The sequence below is a fragment of the Condylura cristata genome, unplaced genomic scaffold (genome assembly GCF_000260355.1).
Source record: "Condylura cristata isolate star-nosed mole 26May11 unplaced genomic scaffold, ConCri1.0 scaffold00010, whole genome shotgun sequence".
In the NCBI taxonomy this organism is placed as follows: domain Eukaryota; kingdom Metazoa; phylum Chordata; class Mammalia; order Eulipotyphla; family Talpidae; genus Condylura; species Condylura cristata.
The window spans coordinates 15,937,336-15,951,956 of NW_004567111.1; the positions used below are offsets into that span (position 1 = coordinate 15,937,336).

Below are 14,621 nucleotides of genomic sequence, written 5' to 3' on the forward strand. Positions count from 1 at the left end.
GGCATTGACATGAGGAATCTACTTGATTCAAAGTAAGTTCCACACAATTCACTAGATTTTCCATTGGCTTGTTTTTTCAGAGATTCTCCTGTTGATAATTCCTAAGCCTCACAAACTTTATCCTCTTGTTTCACTGACAGCTCTCTGTTGAGGCTTTATCTTTACCTCAAACATCTACGTCTTCCAAAAGAGTTTCTCACTGGTTACTGGGGATAGATACTGATGGAAAGGCACACTGTATCACAGAAACATTGAGGACTAATTAACTGGCCTCATCTTGACCAGGTTACCCAATTCAATGCATCAGTTGTATCTGGGTGATACCCTTCAGTACTGGTTCCAGAACCAGCAACAGGAGCATTGTAGCAGCATCATTGGATACTTAATAAGATGAAAATTATTAGGCTCTACTCCAAACCTGCTGAATCAGAAACTCTGGGGAAAGTTCCAGCAAACTTTGACATCAGTCCTCACAAGCTAATATTTCAGAATGGTTTATGTAAAAGAAAGTTGAAGATATAACCACACAATGGTCTGTTAAATATAAAGTAATAATTCTTGGAGGATATTAGTACCTTAACCAATAGAGGAATTGCAAATAGGGGAATCCAATTTCAAAGTAGAAAAAATAAATTCAGTTTGGTAAAGCTTGACTTCAAGTTTACTGTAAGAATCCTATTTTAAGAGTCTCTTGAACAAAAACTATTTTGATTGATTTATTCTAACCTACTACTTTTTAAAATCTATCTATCTGGTTTTAAATCATCACTACTTTAACATGTTCAGTTCAAAATTAAATATGGGTAGATAATGTAAGCTGTGGGGCAGTAGACAGTTTTATAAGTAAGTCTAAAATCAGGCTGGTGAGGAATGAAGATAAAATAAGAGGAATGTTTCAGTCCTGATACAGCTGATCTGAGTTAATCAAAAAAGCAGATGGATTTGACTTAATGAGATGTAAGCCTCTATAAAAGGGCAGGATGTTACAGGACTTGCTCATTGACTGGATGATTGAGGCAGCCATGTTGGTGTCACTGGCTGGGCTAGGAAGTTAGGGTGGGCTCTAAAAGCTCTCAGTAGCTCCTGGAATCTGAAGGCAGCCTCTCTTAACATCTACAGAAAGCCAGAGCCTTTCTTCATATAACTACAAGAAATGAAGTTGGTCACACACCTGAATATATTCCAATGAAGGGTTCTTCCAACCGCCTGAAGAGAACACAACCCTCTTGACACCACAGGAACCAGGTAGGCGATAATATTTGGTGATTTATTATACAGCAATGAAAAATGAACATTTACTTCTCTACTGCAGGTACACATGTACATATGTGTGTGTGTGTGAGTGTATGTCTTATACATGTCTTTTTTAAGGGCATTCAATGTGTATGTACTTTGAAATAGGAAAAAATAGTTAATATTGTCTCTAATTTTTTGTTGTTGTTGTTGTTTGTTTGTTTGTGTTTTAATCCGCCTTCTTTCCCTTCCCTCATTCCTCTTTGTTACCACTGAGGCAGGGAAACCATACAAAATAACTCTGATGGTATTTTCAAGTTTGTTAGGATACCAACTGGCTGAGGGAACCAATAAAAAAAAAAAAAGTCAGATTGTAGGAAACCTGTTTTCACAAGCCTTCATAACACTTAGAAAACCCTGAGGCCAAAACAAATACATTCTATTGCCACATAGAGACCCTTAAGAAAGGTGACTACATCACTATCAGGCTGAAATTCACACCTAATCAGCTCTGTGTTAGAGGAATAAAAATAATCTCACACCAAAGAAAAATGGGTGTGAAAGTAGATTGTGGAAAGAAGAACATATCATTCATTTTATACTTTATGGTCCCTATTTCATCCTGGAGCTTAAAGGAGTAAAAACAGAGAAACTACTTTTAAAATAGCAATTTTTCTAGTATTTGTTTACTCTTTAAGCTCTTTCTCTCCTTAAAATGCTCTCTGGAGCTAAAAATCTCCTGAGATAAGCCTTTCTAGTAAAGCATTGAGTCTTCCCACAAATACTGAGTTTTAATGGTAATTATGAAAGGAAATGTATAGTCCATGAAAAAACAGACATAAAAATTAATAAAATTCTCAAAATCTTAAAATTCATTATTCCATCACTAAAATATAGTTTGTTCTGTGTTCTTTTAAAGATGGCTATCCTTGTCTGCCTCCCTTCTGCCCATAAACCTAGGTTTATGCTATTTTTTTCTTTTTCCCTTTTGCTATTTTTTATTTCTCTTTACAAGCTGACATATCATTCTGCCAGAGTTCTATTCTGTAGATATATCTTTACCACACATTTGGAGGTGGGTTTAAATTAAACCCACATTCCTTCTCTAGCTCATAAATTATGGGCACCTCCTTAAGACAATTGTTCATTCTCACATATTCTGTGGTAGAAAGTTTGCCCGCAAAGTGGGATTGCTTTTGTTTTCGTTAAAATATCCTATAATACATATATTAGCTTACTCATAAGGTTATACTTTCCAGATTCATTTAAATTTACTTCTGTAACTGCCAAACTATTGCCATTTATGTATTCAATATATCTGAGGTGTATAAAATTGAGCTCATTACTTTCAGCTGCTAGTTCTTGTTGTGTTGGAAACTTCAGGACCTCACCAGTGACATGCTGAGGGATGAGTCATGTAGCAGGTTTATAAGGCAAGACTCTTGCTCAGTAAGCAGCCATCCTGATATTTATCAGCAGTAATAAATACCCATAATTGATTATGTTACAGTGTCAAGAGGAACAGGATCCTGAAGAGATAAAGGGTAATCAATTTTATGGAAACAGGAGGGGACACATTGGCTGCATATATAGTACAGGCTTCCTGTATAGGTAGTGGAATGTGTTGATGTGATCTTTGAGTTACTCCAAGACTACCTCAAATCATGGGTACAGATCAGGCTACTACGTGTTCCCAGCTTGCCTTGGATGTGAGCTATTGTCTTAAGATGGTAGTGCAGAAGTGAGTCTTCCAAACCCTACATAAAGCTACAAGTGCTAATTATCTAGTTGCCCCTATCTGAGTCCCGATGTGTTTCTAAGACCTGAATATCCCAAACTCCTCAGCCTCTTTTATTTATTTTTTTTTTTCAGCCCATCACTGACCAGATCCATTTACTTACTGAATAGCTCACAACTTTACCTCCCCTCAATCTCTACTCTACTCTGAGTTCAACTTTGGCAAGCATCTCTTTGGCACCATTCTTTAAGAGAATCCACAATCACACATAGAAATTTTAAAAGTCGGTTAAGTTTTACAATAGTGATATCAATCACTATTATCTTAGACATATCATATGAATCTGAAACCCACAATATTTCAAGGGAGCACATAATTAAAACAAAAACAATAACTTCAACACCTTTGAGTATATAGTGTAGTCTTCATTTGTGATTAAATTTTGTGCACCTATGATTAAGGTTTAATATAATTAGATGTTTTAAATGTCCATCAATTCCTGTTATTTGAAGTAATGAAAGTTAATTAAAAATTGTTTCCCATAATGTTATCAATGCCGGTATGAAATAGACCATGTGATCTCTGTTGATGCAATTCAGAAGGCAGGGTTGATAATGTTAATGACACATATTGAAGGTGTCAGGGTGATTTATGGGAGTAAGTTTGTGGCAGGAGCTCAGAGAAATGCATGTACTTCCTTAGAATCATCACTTTCCAGTACTGTAAACTTAATTGCTGCTTTGTAGGCATGGTGTGGAAGGGAGACTTTGGGGTGGGGCTGGTTTTCTCATTTTATGACATTCCTTAATTTGATATCATATGATAATCAGTTAGAATGACTACTATCAGAAAAATGATATTATTGGTGAGATGAGAAGAAATTTAAACCCTGTATCTTGTTGGTAGGAATATATAATGTTAGAGCTACTATGGGATGTAGTAGTTTCCACAGATTGCTTCACACAAGACTACCTTCAGATCCAGCAGTTCCAGTCATGTGGAGATACCTAAAAAAAATTGTCAGAATTTTGAAAATATATCAGCAAGCACTTCTGTGTCATTGACACGCTATTCACAGCAGCCAAGGTATTGGATACTATCTTGGTGTTCTCTGACATATGAAGGAAAAACAGAAACAATATTTATACAATTGAATATTTCATACTGATGCTACTACTTGGAACAACATGGATAGAATAATACAGAATGTTAAATAAATATCACTGAAAGAAATTCTTCATGATTCTATTTTTATGAAGTATCTTAAATAGTTAAGTTCATAGCAGCAAAGAATAGAATGGTGGTGTCCAGGGGGGAAGGGAAAGGGCTGTAAAGTTATTTTTCAGTGTGTATAAATTTGGAGTAGTAAAAATGAATTAGTTCTAGAGCTCTGTACACTGTTGATTCTATACTTTACTAAATGAAAATGGTATGGCAGCAATTAAATATTTGAGAAGGTAGTCATGAAAAGAATACAAGTTCTCACAGAGAAAAAGCACAGAAATATTTTGAATATCATTGGTATGTTTATTTGTTTACAATGATGGTACCATAGGTATTTTAAAATGGAAAAGTTCAGAAGGTATAAAACAATACTGCCTTTTGTATATGCCTAAAGTTTATTTTTGTTTGTTTTTGTTTGCTTGCTTGCTTCATTTTAGTTGATAGGAAATGTAAAGAATTGATGTACACCATTTTCTGCACATTTCTTAGTATGATAGTTATCTAAGATATGTAATGAATGATCATTTACTGATATGTCAAAGATTAAACGTAGAGCTAAGAAGCTATAAGTCAAACACAATCATTTAATATCTTTAATCTGTGCACTTCAGTGATAAATTTTTCATGGAAAATTAAAATTTATACAGAATCTGCAAAACGATCAATTTTAAAATCCTATAGCCAGGCAGCAAAGTACACAGTGTAAGCTTTGTGGGTATACAATGGTGTAGCTAAACTTTTCCTTTGTTAAATACTTCACAAGTTCTCCTAAACTCTGAGTGATTTAATTAATGACTGAAAGTCAGACATAGTTTCTACTGCTTTGTCTTGTGGGACTGCAGTGAACTGCTGCTCTTTCTCAACAGCTAGAGTTTGCTTCCAGCAGATGACTTCTGCAATCTTTATCCTTGCTCTGATAGAGCGAGCATGTAAATCAAGTCTTTCTGTCTGTTTCCCTTTCACATTGTGCTTTTAATTCATTGTGATAGATTTTGTCTTTCAAGTCTTGCCAGACCTACTGGGATTGATGTGCTTTTCATCTGTCACTTTCTTCACACTGTTTGATTAAATTGGTTCTCCTGCTTTCAGGGAGACAGACTAAAAAGCCTAAGTGGCCATTTCTAACTCAATTGTGTAATTCAACTTTTTTTTTTTTTTTTACTATCCAAATTCTAGTCATTAGCTTTGGTTTGTATACAAATGAATTACTATAAAAACTGTGAATTTATACTCTAAAACCCTTTGGTGACAAGAATTGTAAAATACCCTCGTTTAAATACACTGCAGTTCTACATTAATTCTGAAAAATGTTTTTGCTGCATCTTGCCATTTATTAAAATCATTTTAAATAAGATCAGATAATGTTAAAATGAAGTAAATACACTTCAACTAAGAAAGGTTTAAAAGGCGTCATTATTTTTTTCATTTCCCCCAATATGTAATTTCATATATATGAAAATTATATGGCCTTGATATACAAGTTGTGACATTAATGTCATATTCTAAATTAAACTCAAGAAAGTGCTCTAAGAGTCAAGGGTTTCAGGTCCTGCACTTAGAACTAAGGTGAAACTAGGACTTTTTGTTTCACTTATTCTATAAAACATGAAACCTGAAGTGAAAGACTTCCAAGGTTACTTTTATTTTTAGCTCTTGGAAATCTGTATCCATTCAGTATATTTCTGTGTTTTATTTTTTTCTATAAACTTCCTTTGGATAGAAAATCAGTTGAGATGAAATTGAGCTACTTTCAAGAAATACTCAAAAGATATACATTACTTTTTAAATGTTTGCGTACATTTACAACTAATCCTATTTTAGAAATTTTAGGATTTAAAAAACACTGGACTCAAATCCTGATTCTTATACTTTCTTGCTATGTAATCTTCAAATATTCTTTGTGTATGAGTGTGTGCACATAATATGTATATATAAAGGTGACTCAAGTATTTTAAATTCCCTAGAAAGTTAATGCTATGGCATTCTTTACATGCAACTTCTGGCTCATGTAGTTTAAAATTCCCTTTGTGATAAAATTATATATTCCTATGCATGACACTGGGAAATTTTTATTGACAGAATATACTGTATATATCACTACTATTTGGGGTGAATTAGTTAGAATATAATGTTTTATAATGCAGTCAAGTTTAGTGAGCTTTCTGGAAATTCTTAGGATATTTAATAAGTGGCTTATTCTCTATTGGGGAGAGAAAGGGCTACTTTCTCTAATGCTTAATAATCATGCCATTCAGTTCCTTTAATGAAAATAGTAGATGTGAAGTTGCTGGAATATTAGTACCCACCTGCATTTTTAGAATTCTTTTCATTCAAGGGATCCAAGTATATTTCCAGTGATTAGATAATAGAACACATTAACAAAGACCCTTCATTTCTTAAATTATTGTCTGGATACATTATCAGCCAGGATATACATAAAAATATATCCAGTAATGTGCTGGGTGAAAAAAAAATCTGCATACATATACACATAGAAACTTATTATAAATGTATGGATCTATAATATATGTAGTGCCAATTTTACAAACAATATTGTTATAAATTCCATGTTGTATCTTGATTCTCATAAAATTCATTTTTCCCCCAACTTCTGCAGCTGTAACCAATGCATAGTTATAATTGATGAAATAGGACAGTCCCAGTGTAACTGTTGATGTTTTCATTTAACAAGTAAGATGAAAGTGAAACAGTGTATGTCAAAACTTCACTTGTTTCACATATAAATGAATTGACTTATTTGCTGTGTATGACAATACTTTTTAAATCCTGGAAATACATCTTCAATTTTGAGCTAGTCACAAGATGATAGCGATTTTTCTTTCGTTTCACCTACATCATTATTTCATCCATTGCCATGTTCGACATAAACAATACACAGTCCTAATTTATAGTGTTTCCTGATTTCTTTGGTGTCAATACTCCCACCCTCTTTGAGCACTGAGTTGACCTAACTGACCTTTCTCAGGAGAGACTAGCTGTAGTATACACCAGTGTCTGTTGTTATCACACAGATCTGAGAACTGGGAATGAATTCTAAGGCAAATAAAATAGCAGGTGATGGTAAAGTAAGTAGCAAGGAGTGAATGGCTGGTTTGCTTAACTTCATTTTAATATAATTTTAAATGGTATGTTCTGATTTTAATAATCTCACATGGGCTATAAATGCTAGTCTAGCACAGCCTTAGCCATATTTGATTATTGAAAGGAACCGTGAGGATCCTCTAGTGACGTGTACGCAAGAGAGTTCTGCAAAGCTATAAACGCAGCAAGATTCTGAAAGTGGACATAAGCTTTATAATAAATATGTTCCAGTTCTCCAACTGTCCACCTACTGTATAACCTCAGAACACAAGGAAGACTTTAAACTCTATGGGGACCAGGATAAAAAACCCCTTATACGTAACTCCACTACCAGCTGCGGTGGCTGGTATTAACATGGCAACAAGTTGACTGTTTTGATTACTATCATAGAACTAGGCGTATGTATTGCTGACATTAAAGAGTATTTGCCCGTGAACAGTGAAATTAGTGATTAATGATTTTTTTAAGAGTTATTTCAAGAGTAATGGTTTCCTTAAACTTGCATTTTAAGGGGGAGATTTTAAAAAGTCTGGATATTTTGATTAGATCCCATAAGATACAATGCCTGCACACCTGTACACTTAAATACCAGATATATTTGATTTAAAAATTAAATTTCAGATTAAAATATTTAACAGATTTTACTTTAAAAGTGATTTCTATTGTAATTAGGTAAATAGAGAAAGGAAATAAGCCCATCTGTGTGTGTGTATATGTGTGTTCCAAGAAGAAAAATGTTCAGTGTTTGAAAATCTTTCTGAACGATAAATTTAAAATAGTATATTCAAATGGCTCATTATTTATATTAATACCTATTAAGCAATGAGCATTAAAGTAGAGAAAGAAACATCATATAAAAAGGAGTTTAAATATGAACCACAATTCAGAAACTAGTATTGGAAGAGACTCTACTAATAGTAACATTAGATTTCCTTAAATTGGTGTTTTCTTGAGTTTAAAGATCAATATTTACTGGATAGATTCTCATTATGAATCTCTGTATGCCTTGAAAAATTTATTGAAGGGTATTAAGACAAAGTGAATAAATAGGAGAGTAACCTACTTATAACTACCGCCACTCAGTCCCCATGAATGCAGGCTTCCAAGTGTGCCTTACTAACTCATGTAAAATTACTTCTGTAATAATTTACTTTGCACCAAAATTGGATAGCACTTGCCATGAATATTAGTTACATGTCTCCTCAAAAAAATAACTTCTGAAAAATTTTTCTGACTAAGCAACTCTCAAATAGCTAACTAGTTCTAAGGGTATTCTTTTCATTCGAGTAATCTTAACAAAGAAATATCAATTTGAAAACTGTTACTATTTTATTATTTTCTTATAATTTAGCTTGAGACTGTTCTCAAATCTCAAGATATGTTCTTGATCCAAATGGGGGAGGGAAGTAATATTTCTAAAATATAAAAATTTTTTGCACAATTGATGTATTATGTGCCAGAAAGTATTTGTAGTGGGTACAAGTGTACATAACAGTAAGTTATAGTAAACATAAATTATGTTTGTATATTAAAATATATAGTTCTATGTGTTAATGATAATGTGTTTTAGATGTGTTTTTATGCCAGGTTAACATAATTTGTATTCTAAATGTAAACTTTTTAATTATCACTGTTGAGAAGTTTGTCGATTGAAAAAAATACATTTCATTACAAATTGCTATTATAACAATGGCACATTAGAAGCATGTATTACATAATTTGTTATAGTGTAGAAAAAAAACAGAAACAGAAATTATAAGTTACATAAATTTTAATATATTTATTTACACATACAAGAACTGGGGTACAGGCCAGAAGTGTTTGTGTTGGGGAGGGAGGATTCACCAGAGACAGATTGGGGAGCAGAACAGGCAGATGTACTGAAATACACTGCTGAGGGGAGCAGAAACAGAAGAGGCCTACTTTTTCATGAGTCTGCTCCCTTGCAGGCCAGGGATTGAACTCTTGCTTCAGTGGCTGGCAATAGTTTGACAGTGCTGTCTTTAAACCCTACACCACCATGGAGACCCTATAGAACTATTTTTAAAGCTAGTTTATGTAAACTTCTTATATGTTGAAACTCACATGAAGACAAAGATTTATAGCTTGAAGTAAATAGACTGCAATAAAAATTTAGATTGATATTTTGCCAGTTAAGATAAATGTTATTGTAATTGCTGTTTGCTGTTTTCTTACTGAGGCTTGTAAAATATTAATGTAAGAAATTGAGTGCAGTTCCATAGGGAAAAGACATGCATGTATGTTGTAACACCAATATGATGGTTTCCCACAGTTATACTTGGACAATTAATAGCCTTATAAAGTAGCTGTGTGTGTGTGTGTGGATTACACTGTAGTTGGTGAAATAAATTTGAAACTTCTGAATGTAATTCTACATTGTCATTGCTTTACATTTAAGATCAAAGAATGGACTTAAAAAAGAGCTTGATGAAATTTCTTTCATTTAGGTAAGGTTAGCTTGCATTATTGTGGGGATTTTGGAAGTATATCCCGTTTGGGTGTAGGGGTGGTAGGTATCCACCCCTAAAGTACTCAGACTGGAAGCTTTCTGACTGATTTTAATCATGTCAGTGCCATTCACGTATGTTGAGTAAACTCTTGACATAAAGAAAATTTAAATAGTCATTATTTCAAGATTATATTAATAAAAAATAAGAAGAATTTGTGAGTACCTCTCAAGTAATACATGGGTTACTGGGCAATGCAGTGGCAGAGGCCAGGAGGTCTTTGCTTATTCATTACTAGCTGTATAGATGAACATAAATACTTGTTTCTTCCATACATGTATACACATATTTTTCAGTGTCTGCCACTGGCAGAGCCCCATGAATAGATGATTATTCAATAAAGATATCATAACTTAGGGCCCTCCCTGGTGGTGCAATGGGTTAGGACGCTGCACTGCAAGCCAGCTGCAGCAACTTCAGTGCCAATTCAATCCCTGCCCTGGAGGTGACCCACATGGCGCAGCAGATCTCTCCTGACCTGCCCGCTGCTCCCCTTAGCAAGTTACTTCATCAATCTGCCCGTTCTGTACCCCACTGTCTCTGGTGAATCCTCTCACTGCTCCTGTACTTCTGTCTTGTACTCCTGTTCTATATGCATAAATAAATAAATCTTTTAAAATATATATAATTTAAGGATTAAGCAATAGTATGAATCATCTGTCATAATATATGTCTCTCAAGTGATTTTTAAATTGCTTTCCCTTTACCCAGCTCTTGGATTATAATCACCATCTGTAGATAGAATCAGAAAATAAATATCTATACTGTTATAATAACTCAATAGCAAAATAATGTAATAGATATAAAACTGAACCACCCACCCATAGCAAAATCCTCGGTTCCTCTTCTCAGGTCTGTGGGTTTGAACAATTCCTCCAAATGCTGATGCTTCCATAGCCTCATCTTTAAAACTGGTATATTTGTAATCCAGTCTCTAGTAAATTTACATAGATGCTCATAAATGTTAGACTCTCAGTAAAGCTTGTTCTTTTCACAGTCTTCAATGTCAATATTTCACTTTCCTTGTGCCACTTTCCTTGTGGCACACACCCCTTTAGCTACATTGCACATTTGAGCTTGCAAACCTGTACACAAGGCAATGATGGTATAAATCCTGCAATTTTTTTTCCTGCAGATTATTTTCAGATGCCATTTCAAAATCATCTTTGTCGTTATTTCGGAAAGTACTATTCAATTCACAATTTGTGCTGGGTATAGAATTTTATTTTGTCTAGTGGTGGTTTATCGCTCTAGTTTAATTCAAGATCCTAAAAGTTTATAGAAATACTTTTACTTTCATTAGTATTTCTCTTTCCATAAAAATAGTCTTTACTACTAACAGCAATAGTAACATGTGCGTAATTGCCAACATTGTATATTACTGAACCTTAATTTGAACTTCACTTCAGCAGTGAATTCTGTTTCTCTCTGTCATCCCCTAGGAACAGTATAAAGACATCTGGGGCAGGTCATATGAAAAGATAATGCTGAAATAATTGCTTGTAAGAAATAAACTTCTTAAGTATCCCCACAATACCATCCTCTTTTCCCAAGTATTCTGTATCTCAGACAAGCTTTACAGCACAGAATCAGTCCCATAAGGTCAAAGAACAGTTGCATGACATGCAAAAACTAATTACACTCAGCAGGATAACAGATAACTGAGTTATCTATGCATAGGGATTTATTTTTATCACTGTCTCTACTGTTTAGTCTTATTATTTGCTCCTGAAGTACAAGAGAAGTCACCATAATAGATTCCTTGATACAGTTATCAGAACAGCTAGCCACAGGTGTTTCTGTAATGAAGCAGGTGAACCAGAAAATACGGACGTGAAACCGAGTTCCATTCTTCTTTCACCAGTAGGAAGGTGTGTCAGAGTACATATCCAGTCACTTCATAATGATGCCTTTCTCTAGGAAAACATGAAAAAGTAATTTAAAATAACACTAGCAAAGTCTTTAGCTTCCTATTCTGGCATTTATAATTCTTCTTAATTATCCCTTTTCTTACAACCTAATTAATGACTGGAAAATCTGAAAATCACTAACTTCCTTAAAGCAAACCATCTCCTGATCTGAAATCCCTTCTCAAATGTTCCTTCCCATCTTCCTGTCTCACCTAAAAAAGTGAAAAGAGCTGTGAGTCCTGATCACAAAGGGCACTAGAACTTAAAAGAAAAAATGGAAAATTACAAGACTTCTTTAAAATATTATAGAATCTTCTTTTTCTGTATCTTATCACCATACCAACAAAGCTGCAGTAACCATGGATTACAGATGAAAAACTATAACTGATTATCTCTAAGGAACATTGTATAGTGAAAACCAAAAGAAAAAAATAAGTACACTGGAGATATTAGAAGTTTCAGGCAGTATATCTATGAGAAGTATTAAAACAGCCAATTCCCATCCAAGTTAAAAGAAGTTCTTATACCAAAGGCCTATATTTTTCAAATTCTGTTTCATGTTACAAAATGTCTGAGTCAGCAAAATGTTTAAAACTATGCTATAAGGCAAAAAGGACTTTATTCTTCTGGAACATTTATATAAACTGTTCTGTAATTATGGTCAGTTCACGCTGATTTCCCTGTGTTTATTCTGCACCATCACTAAATTTTGATATAGATTTATAAGACACTGCAATACAATCAGCAGTAAGTAATTGTCTTCATCAGGATAAGTCAATAAGCAGTATAGACATCGCCTTATGTCATGAACTTACTGAATAATGGAGAAGACTGAGAATGATGAACTAGTTTCAAGGATTAGGAAGGAAATGGAATAGTGGATTAGTAACCACAAGGTGTTTTTTGTTTTTTTTTTTTTAAAGCACTTTCTAGAATGGCTATTAAGATTCAAAACACCTTTAAAAAGGGGCATGTCATAATATATTGCATTATGCCATCATAATGTGTGAGTTACTGAGCACATCTATTTCAGTCATGGCTATAATATAATTTGACATTTGATTACTACTTGAATGAAAAACCTTACTTGTCCAAGAACCTCGGACACAAGACGTAAAGTGATTCAGACTGAAAATATTAGGCTTTTTCTTTCTCTCAGATAGGTGTAGACATGTATAGTTGCCAAACTACTATAATCAATTACCTGTTTTATTCCACCATTTTTTTTCTTTTGGAAAAAGTGTCAAGCAAATAAATGTGTTTTATTAATTTAAACATAATTGTTTTTAAATCTTCAAAACTGTTGTTTCTTCCAATGTGCTCCACATTTCTTTGTCATGGTCCTCACAGGTCAATGAGGCAGGTAATCATCAGGAAGAAACTTGAACATTCTACTTTGAACATGTTCCCATACAATAACAGCTTTTTTTTTTTCCCTTAAGATGTATTTATTTGTGCATATAGAACTGGGGTACAAGACAGATGTGCAAGAGTGGTGAGAGGTTTTACCAGAGGTAGAGTGGGAGCAGAACAGGCAGATTGATGAAGTATACAATCAGCAGTAAGTAACTGATCTGCTGAGGGTAGCACCTGTCAGATCAGGAGAGGTCTGCTGTGCCAAGTGGGTCACCTCCAGGGCTGGGGGTCGAACTCAAACTGAAGTGGTTAGCTTGCAGTGCTGCATCCTACCCCATTGTGCCACCAGGGATGATCCTCAGTCTTACATTTTAAATACGTTATAATAGATCTTCTCTTGAGATGATATCATTTGCTATTGCATCTATCTTATCTCACATTATTGCATCCCAAAATGGGAGTTACAAAATCTCTCAGAAAGTTCAACATGGAGTTCTTAAATTTAATCCAGCAAACAACAATTTACAAATGGTTAAGAGTTCTAATACATTGAACAGATTTGATTCCACTTTTCAGGACTTCTCCTATATGAAAGAAGCATTCTGAATTCAATATTTTACTTATTGCTGGGATTAAGAAGATAACAGTTTTAAAATAATTATTAAAGTAAAACATGTCTCTGTACTACACTTTTCCAAAATTGGTAAACTACACCTTTGCTATTGTGTAGAAGATTTAAATGGACAAAGAAATTACTTAAAAACCTGCTGCAAAATTTTAGAATGGTTTAGTGTTATAAATTAGTGCTTTTCTAGATGAATGGTAATTTTGATTTCCTCAGCAAAATTAATCATCTTTCTGTTGAATGTTTATGACTGAAACTAACCAGTGTAATGTGCATTACTATTCAATGCCTACAGATATTATAACTCTACTTCTGTATCTATTAAACACTTTGTGAATATATTTTCTACCTAGTAACATCACTGCAGCAATTTGGCTTACTAATGTAACATAATAACAAAGAAAAAAATACTAATATTGCCAGTAGTCACTGTAAATAACAACTGTTGGTAAATTGATAGCTTCCCCCAGCATATTACATATATAAAGAAAAACTAAGTCTTTAACTCATTAAGTCCAGTAAGCCATATGTGACATCATTTTCTCCATCAACTTTTAGTTTTAGAGGACAGGTCACCATTAACCATTGAAAAGAATTCATATCTTATGATCTTTATTGAATACAGATCATTTGAATCACAGGGTACCATAAAGAGTATTATGGTAGAAAGTACAATTTATTTTAAAATTGTTTTATCTTAGAGTAAATGTAAAAATATTGACTGCAGCTTTCTTTGCCTATTTAAAATGCAGACCAGGGCAGAAAAATTCTTTTGAAGATTGAGAATGAATGAGTCTGATCATTCTTTGTCAATTAGTCTGATCATTCTTTGTCAATGAATCGTTAATGGTACTGGCTACTTGCACAGGTAATGTCACTTTTGCTTACTTTTTCCATGCCAAATG

The 14,621-nt window shown here is 33.8% G+C and overlaps 1 long non-coding RNA gene across 1 annotated transcript in view; it reads left to right on the top strand.

Annotated features, from left to right (window-relative positions):
- The first annotated feature begins 1,128 nt into the window (after positions 1–1,128).
- The window catches only part of LOC105853471, a 292,122-nt gene continuing 278,629 nt past the window's right edge, over positions 1,129–14,621 (top strand). Inside the window, exon 1 of the long non-coding RNA XR_001145315.1 lies at positions 1,129–1,245. This is a non-coding gene — a long non-coding RNA (uncharacterized LOC105853471). The remainder of the gene's footprint in view (positions 1,246–14,621) is intronic.